Here is a 9,271-nt window from a genome sequence, read left to right as displayed (position 1 = left end):
ATCAATTGGGCAAATACCCAGGAATATGACTGCTGGACCATAAAGTAAGTCTATGTTGACTTTTGTAAGATATTATCGAACTCTCTTCCAAAGTGGCTATATAATTTTGCATTCCCACCAGCAATAATGAATGAGAATTCCTGTTGCTTTGCATCCTTGGCAGAAACTTATGTTGTAGGATTTTTGGATTTTAGCCATTCTAATAGGTGCACAGTGGTACCTCATTGCTGTTTTCATTTGCATTTCCATAATGACAAATCATGCTGGACATCTTTTCATATGCTTATTTGTCATCTGTATATATTCTTTGGTGAAATGTTTTTTCAGATATTTTGCCTGTTTTCTAATTCAGTTGGTTGTATTCTTATTGTTGAGTTTTTTAGAGTTGCATATTTTGGATACAAGATCTTTATCAGATGTGTGTTTTGCCAATATTTTCTCTGGTCTATGGAGTGTCTTCTCATTCTCTTAAATGTGTCTTTCAGAGAACAAAAGTTAATTTTAATAAAGTCCAACTCACTTGTTTTTGCACATAGAGTGTGCTTTTGGTGATATGTTTAAAAACGCATCAGCAAACTCAAGGTTGAATGGATTTTCTCTTAAAATAAAACTTCTCAGAAGTTTAATAGTTTTATGTTTTACACTTAGGTCTATGGTCCATTTTGAGTTAATTTTTTAAAAAGGCATAAGGTCTATGTTCATTTTTTCCCCATATGGATGTCCAATTGTTATGGTACCACGTGTTGAAAAACTATCCTTTCTACCTATAGTCAGTTGACTATATTTATCTGGATACTAAGATGTCTTCATCAAATAATATAATTAAAATGCTTAGCATAGGGCCTGATGTAGAATAACCAATTAGTGTTAGCTTTTTTTAGTTAATGCATCTTTTTTGGTAGTGAGTTCTAATTACAATAGAATAAAAAAATTTAAATAAATCATGAAATATATGGATGTTATTTGGCTAAATCCCACTTTGGACATGGTTTAAAAGCACTTTTTTAAAAAAAAATCAAGAGGAGGTTTTGCCTTTTGTATGGTCCTCTTTGATGAACAGAATGTAGTGATCATAAAAAATCAAAAGAGGTTTTTGCACTATGGACTATGTTTTAATTCAGTAACGACATAAACTTTTATTCAGGAAAATGGTTTACATAGCATAATTATAATTTGCATTATTTTAAATCAAGTTCTTTTCACAACATGTTTCTAAGTATCATATGTACTCCTGCTGTTTGAATCTCTCTACAACTCTGGAAAAATTTATAAAATTACCAACATACAGAGACATTAGGAAATGGTTAACACCTTTGTTATTAGCAAGAGTATTAGCAAGAGGTAAATAAACCCTGAAAGCTGCAACCAAGAAAAAGATGCAACTGATGATACAAAGACAGGCAGCTGGAGATGCCTCTCCTCTCATCTTACAAAATCAAAAGGACTTGACTGTATCCCAGACTTTATTTGTTATGTTTTGTTTTGGTGGCTGACTGGTACAGGGATCAAACCCTGGACCTTGGTGTTATCTGCACTGTCCTCTACCAACTAAACTAACCAGCCAGCCCTATTCTAGACCTCAGAAACATATATTTCTATTGTGAGGCTACAGGGACAAGAACTGAAGAAGAGGACAAAAAGCCTAGGTTCTAGCGTGAATTTGATAGTGATTTTGCTGTTCATAGCCGTGTCACCTTGTGGCAAGTCATTTGGCTTCTTTGTGTTTCAAGTTGTCTTCTGTATAAAGAGACAATAATACCTGTACCTGGCGGAGAACCCCATAATGCTGTTGGGAAAATCACCTAACGTAGGTGAATATATTCATAATATACAAAATGCTGTTCAAATGTTAGATATTTTGAAACACTTTCATTAAAAGGGATTCTACCCAGAAAGATACAGGCTAAAAGAAATAAAATTCTGAAAATACAAATGAAAGGAACCTAGTGTTGGAGAAAGAAAGCCAACATAGAAATCAAACAGTGTGGGACCTTCATACAAAAGCAGCACAGCTCAGAGGTCAGTTCACTATCATAAAGCCTTCTATATAAGAGAGCTACTAAGAAAACAGCCATTCACTTTATGATTTTAGGAGAAGGGGGGAAATGTTCTAATGAAACTATTAGGAAGAAAGTAATTAAGATAATGTAATATTGAAATCAATTAGAAGTCACAAAAAAAGAGTAGAACTGGTAAATAAATATAAGATCGTATATTTTTAAAAAGATAATAAAAACAGGTAATCCAATGAACTCTAGCCAAGGAGCAGGAGTAATTACAATTAGAATGAGGAAAAGGGATATATGAGTAGGTCTAGGATAGTTTTATGTGTTGAGGACAGCTAGCTTGGCCATTGCAATGTTGTTAGGATGTCCTGCCTGGATGAGACTAGTGGCAGTGGAATGTCCCCTGAGAGGCTTTACAGGGCAGCATTCCCTACCCTTGTGTGTTTACATCAGGTGCTCATTCTTGCCTCTCAGAAAGCTGGTTTTGTCGTGAGATCCATTTCTCATTCGCAGATTCACATTAGCCAAGTTCATAAGACTGATGAATAAAATCCAAGTACCAATTTATAAATTAAAAATGAGAAATATAAATGAGGGTGGAAAATAGCCCAATCTTATTAACTCACAACAAAGGAAGTCTGATAGATAAGTTGAGCACTTAATAACCAAGACAACCTTGTAGAGAATGTAAACTGGATAAACAATTTCATTAATAGGGATGCCCAGGCCAGCTAGACCAGCATATATGAAATCTAGCACTGAACTTGCCCATTCCCTGGACAGTGCTGAGATGGGCACTGCCAATGACTGCATCTCTGATTCTCCTCTGTCTCTGCTTTTATTGTGACCAACCCTTCTTTCCTTCTGATTGACATAGGCTTGCTTCAGATATGTCAGTGCATTCAAAAAGGTTACATTAACAATTGCAGGCCTGGGAGCTACTTTATCTCTTTAGTTATGGAATTCATAGACATGGATCCATGGTCCACAGCTAGGTTCTAGGAGATATGAAAACTTTCTAAACTAGACAGAAAACTTTACATATAGTTTTTGCAATTTTCTAAGGAGAAAATCTACAGTCTTTTATCACACTTTCAAAGAGGCCCACAGACTAAAAATAACTGCAACCTTTAAACATCTGTACTATGATCCTTGTGAGTTGGATTTACAGTTTAATTCTCAGCAGACAATTTACATCCTACTGCTTAGAGGAACTCACATTAGCCCTAAAGTACTGACAATACAAGTATACACTAACAAATGTAAAAGTCTCAATGAAATAGGCAACTTTCTACAAAAATGTATATTATCAAAATTCATAAAACATGGAGTGAAAAGCCTGACCAGACCAGTAAGTCAAGCAGAGACTGAGAAAGTTATCAAGAGTAATACTGGAAACCAATCTCACATATGGAAATATGTATTAAGGAAATTGTAAGTATCATGGAGAAGACCGGAATCATAAACACAGTAATTTGGGGGATTGTCTGTGGGCCCATGAGGCAAAGCAATGGGTATTCCTGCATCTGATCATCTTAAAACAGGTGGAACTTGGGACCTGGAGAACAGAGGGGAAGGATTTAGTCCAGGTGAGCCTTTAGTCTATCCTGTCTCCTTGCTGCTGCTAGTGGGAGAGTATTTGAATATTAGCCCCTCCAGTGAGCCGATCTCTTCAGCCCCTTCCTCTTTTGCCCAAAGGAACTCCTGCTGGGCAAGAGAGCAAACATGGTAAGACTGCCAGGGACACCAATGGATAGAGCAACAGAACCAGCAACCAAATAGCAGAGATCCCTATGCTGATTCAGGTGCATTCTATGAAGGGGAAATAAACTTTGACCTGAGTAAATCCCCTAGAATTATCATGAAAGGGAGGGTGAGAGAAGGTAAGGGAAGGGAGGATGGGAGTTTAGAATCATTTAATGTAAACTCATTTGATACTACTGATAAATTGGGTTACATCAGGTAGATGTAGGTGAAAAATCTAAAATATTAGCAGATATAATTAAATAATGTAATGAAAGAAAAAACTCACCATAATTGTGCTAAGCATATCGGTAATGTAAGAAAAATTCAATGTGAGTAAATTTATTAATATACTACTGTAAAATTATAGATCAAATATGAAAATGATCACCTTCACATATGAGCAAAAGTGAGTCAATACAATTCAATAGCCACTTCTAACAAAGATTAACTATAAAAATTGATGGTACTTTAGCATCATTTAGACATTTTTTTAAATTATGGTAAAATACATATAACCTAAAATTTACCACCTTACCCATTTTAAAGTGTACAGTTCAGTGGCATTAAGCACATTCACACTGTTGTGCAGCCATCACCATCATCCACCTCCAGAAATCTTTTCATCTTGCAAAACTGAACCTCTGAACCCATTAAACAATAACTCCCCATTTCCTCTGCCTTAGCCTCTGGCCACCACCATTCTAGTTTCAGCCTCTCTGAACGGGACTAGGCCAGGCATCTCTCTCATCTAAGTAGTCATACAGTGTTTGTCTTTTTGTTACTGGCTTATTTTACTTAGCACATTTGTCCTCGAGGTTCATCCATGTTGTAACATGGATCAAGATTTCCTTCTTTTTAAGGCTGAATAATATTCCATTGTATGTATATATCATCTTTTGTTAATCCATTCATCTGTCAATGAACGAGGGCTGCTTCCACCTTTTGGCTATTGTGAATAATGCTGCTATGAACATGAGTGTATGAATATCTCTTTGAGACCCTGCTCTCAATTACCTTCCCTCAGAAGTGGGATTGCTGAATCATACGGTAATCCTATTCTAATTTTGGGTGGCTGTACCATTTCACACGCCCATCAACAGTGTACAAAGATTCCAATTTCTCCACATCCTTGCCAACACCTGCTATTTTTGTTTTTGTTTTGTTTTTATAGTAGCCATCCTTAGATGGCTTGGTACATAATTTTACTAGGTATTTATTCCAAACAAATCAGCATTTGTCAGAAATTAGTCTAAAGTGTCATATATTACCAATATTATTTGATTTTGCTTTGAAAATTCCAGCTACAGCAGTAAGACATAAAACTTAAATAAAAAAATATAAAAATTTGAAGGAACAGAGAAAATACTGTTTTAGTTAGGATTACAAAAAACAAAGCAATCAACTAAAAAATTATTAAAAATACTTTTTAAACACCAGTTAAATAATTAGGCATAAAATAGATACATAGAATTAAAGAACATTATATTATCAATGACCAGTTTGAAAATATAATAAAAATGAACTTTCATCCACAGTATCAACAAGCATAATATAAGTGAATTATTAACAACAAATATAATGCTCATGAGCATTTTCCTTAATATTTCACTACATCATATTAAATTAAGGAAACAAAAACGGTTTGAGAAATGTTTTTTTTTTAATTGAATAAATGGGGGGAAAAAGACAGCAGATTTCTTAATGGGCCATTCAAATACTATAAATATGTAAATATTTCTCCCTGCTTCCCTAAACTGTTTTCCGTAAATGCAATTCCAATTAAAATCTTGGCAGGATACTTCTTGGAAAACTGACAAAATTATTCAAAGTTAACCTGGAGGCATAAACAAATCAGAATTTCAAAAAAAATTCAGAAAAAGAAGAGCAGTGGATGGTGGAAAGACAAGTTCCACTAGATACTAAAACACACTTTAAAGCAATGTGCTCAAAATGTCATGGGTGTTCAGTGAACACACACTGCTGAAGGAGAATAATAAGACTGGTGGGAAAGCTCAGATCTAGAATCTATTATGTATAAAAAGTTAGCATATGGTGAAGGAGGCCTCACACAAAACCATGGGGAAGAGTAACATTGATATATTTGTTAGAATAATTAATTGGAGACTTGGAAATTTACACCAATTTATACCCTTATCTCATACCAATATTAAAAAATATATACATCAAACTTCAGAAAGACAAGTTTCTGGTCTAACTAGGGAGGAGGCCAACACATAGACTGACAAATTTCAATTTAATGTGGTAAGTGCTGTTGCAGAAGAAATACAGTGTGTTAAAACACAGAAGAGAGGAGCCCGAATTTTGCTTATAAGAGTCAAGAAAGCCTTCACCAAGCAGCAGGTGTTTATACTGGGTTTTGAGGGATGTGTAGGAGTTTGGTAGGAATAAGAAGAGAATACATGCACAAGGGTGAGGTCATAAAAAGGGCCGGCCTCCTGAAGGTAATGAATGGTAGCAAATGAGAAGTATGTCCATGAGTTGAGGGGGATGCTTGCCGGGGCACCTTCTTCCAGTGTAGTACCCTTTCAACAATTTTAAGATACTGTGTCAACATGGTGGTAGTTTAGAGCAGTGGTTCTCAAAGTGTGATCCATGAACCCCTAGGGGTCTTTGAGACACATTGAGGGGGTCTGTAAGGTCAAAATTATTCTCACTTTAATACTAAGTCATGATTTACCTTTTTCACTGTTATTCTCTCATGAGTGTACAGTGGAATTTTCCAGAGGCTACATGATGTGTGATATCACAACAGATAGAATGCAGAAGCACATGTGAGAATCAAATTATGTTAAGTCAAACACCAAAGAGATGTGCAATAAATGTAACTCAATGCCACTTTTCTCACTAACTTAAGTTCTGTGAAATATAGTTGTTTTTCATTTAAAAATGTCCTTTACATTAATATGTAATAGGTTTGTTACTGCTATTTTTAAATGAATTAATAAATACTATATTTAAATGTCTGTTTTAATTTCTAATAAAAGTAAATATTGACAGATATAATCCACATACATGAAAGTTCTTTGGGGTCTTCAATAATTTTTAAGAGTATCAGTGGGTGCTGAGACTAAAAAGTTTGAGAACCGTAGGTTTAAACTCGGATGAATAGTCATTAGAGGAAGCACTATTGGCACAAGTTAAGTCCATGAGTTTTTCTAAGGGTGCCTCCCTCCCCACTAACCAGAGCCTCAGATTCTATTCTGGCCCTACCCTTCCCTGGCGAGTTCCCCCTTATGTTAGAAGTGGGTTCATCTTTGGAGATAGTGTTGAAAAGGTAAATTGGTGGGGTGTATTAACATGGCCATAAATTGGCTGCAAGCTCCTTGCTTCAAAAGGTAGAGTCTAGCTTCCTCTCCCTTGAGTCTGAGTCAGTTTTGTGTCCTTCTTGGATCAATAGAATATGGGAGAAGTGGCATTATACAACTTCTAAGAAAGACCATGCTCATGTCCCTCATATCCCCAGAAACTCCATGCTGTGTAGACCTACGTGGAAATAGGGGCCCAGCTGAACAGCTAACACAGCCCAACTTTCACTGGGCTTCTCTATGAGAGAGCCCAGGCAAGACCAGCAGCAGAACTGCCCAAGCTACCCACAGAAGCATGAGAATAAATTGTTCTAAGCTACAAGGTTTGGGGTGTATCTTACAGAGCGACTGATATTTGATAGAATTGGGGACCAATTGGCTAGCCTCAAATGTAGAAGGTTGTATTTTATCTCCCAAGCCAGGGTTCCTCAACTTGGCATGATTGACATTTGGGGCTGATAATTTTGTTGTGGGTTGCCCTGTGCATTGTAAGATGCTTAGTAGCATCCCCTGGGGAACAAAATCACACACACACACACATCTGGGTTTAGAAACACTGTTCTAGGCCAAACCATTCTGAGAATAAGAATCTACTAGGGGTTTATTAAAAATAGATTCCCAGGCCTCGCCCCCTAGACATTCTCATTTATTGTGACCAGATTATGGACCTGCAATTTGAATTTTTAAAATGCTCCAGGTATTCTCATTGGGGGATTTTGAGAGCTGCTTCAGTAGGAATGGGGTGCCAAAAGAGGTTTGAACTGCTCATTTTGTTTCAGGAAGATCCTTCTGGAAGCAGTTGGAGGACCAGTTGGATGGAATGTGGGGAATAGAGAAAAGAGAACAGGAGTTAGAGGCTATTCTTAAAGTCAGGTGAGAAATAATAAGGGGGTTGTATAGGGCAGTGGTGGTAGGGGTCCATTTCAGAGATACTTCTAAGGCAGAATCAGTGAAATTTCTAACTAATTGGAGAGGGAGGAAGGGAGGACTTAAGAAAAGGATGAGTCAAAATTAAACATCTTTATGCTTCAAACAATACCATCAAGCAAGTGAAAAGACAACCCGTAGAATGGGAGAAAATATCTGCAAATTGCATATCTGAATAGGGACTTTTATCCAGAATATGTAAAAACTCTTACAATGAATAATAAAAAGACAAATAACTCAATTTAAAAACGGGCAAAGATCTGAACAGACATTTCTTCAAAGAATATATACAACGGTCAATAAGCACATGAAAAGATGCTCAACATCATTAGCCATTGGGGAAATGCAAAGCAAAACCACAGTGATAGAGCACTTCTTACTCAGGAGGGTGGCTATAACCAAGAAGACAGATTACAACAAATGCAAGGATGTGGAAAATGTGGAAGCCTCACTCATTGCTGGTGGGAATGTAAAATGGTGTAGTTCCTATGGAAAACAGTCTGGCAGTTCCTCAAATGATTAAACACAGAGTTACCACATGACCCAGCAATTCTACTGCTAGGTATATACCCAAGAGAAATGAAAACATATGCCCCTACTGTGTTAGTCAGGGTTCTCAGAGAGACAGAACCAACAAGACATGTTATAAATATATGAGAAGGGATTTTTTTTTAGGGGAATTAGCTCATGCGATTGTGAAGAGGAGTACTATAAAAGGCCGTCTGCAAACCAGATGCTGGCAGCATGACTCTGTCCAAGTCCAAAGGCCTGAAAACCAGGGAAGCTGATGGTGCCATTGGTGTAAGTCCTGGAACCCAAAAGCTGAAGAGTCTCGACCTCTGGTGTCCACGGACAGAGGAGGAGTGTGTATCCTAGCTGCAGTGGATAGTGACAGGGACTGGCCTTTTTTTTTTTTGGTTCTCTTGGGCCCTCCAGAGGATTGGATGGTTCCCGCCCATACTGAGGGTGGATCTTTCCCATCCAGTCCACTCAGGCTGTCATGCTAATCTCTTCCAGAAACACCCTCACGGATGCACCTAAAAAGATAGCTTTACCAAGTTTCACAGTATTCCTTAATGTAAACAAGTTGACACCTAGAATTAATCATCACAAGTCCACCCCTTGTCAACTTGGTGTCCATTCTTATCTCCTTAGACCACACTTAATCTTCAAATGGGACAATAATGTAATAGTTCCACCTAATATGATGCAACCACCCTGTGTACAACTGAAAACATATTAATCCCTTTCCCAGAGGAGGACATA

Source organism: Cynocephalus volans, chromosome 3, assembly GCF_027409185.1.
Source record: "Cynocephalus volans isolate mCynVol1 chromosome 3, mCynVol1.pri, whole genome shotgun sequence".
Lineage (NCBI taxonomy): Eukaryota > Metazoa > Chordata > Mammalia > Dermoptera > Cynocephalidae > Cynocephalus > Cynocephalus volans.
Note: the sequence above shows the minus strand (reverse complement) of the source record.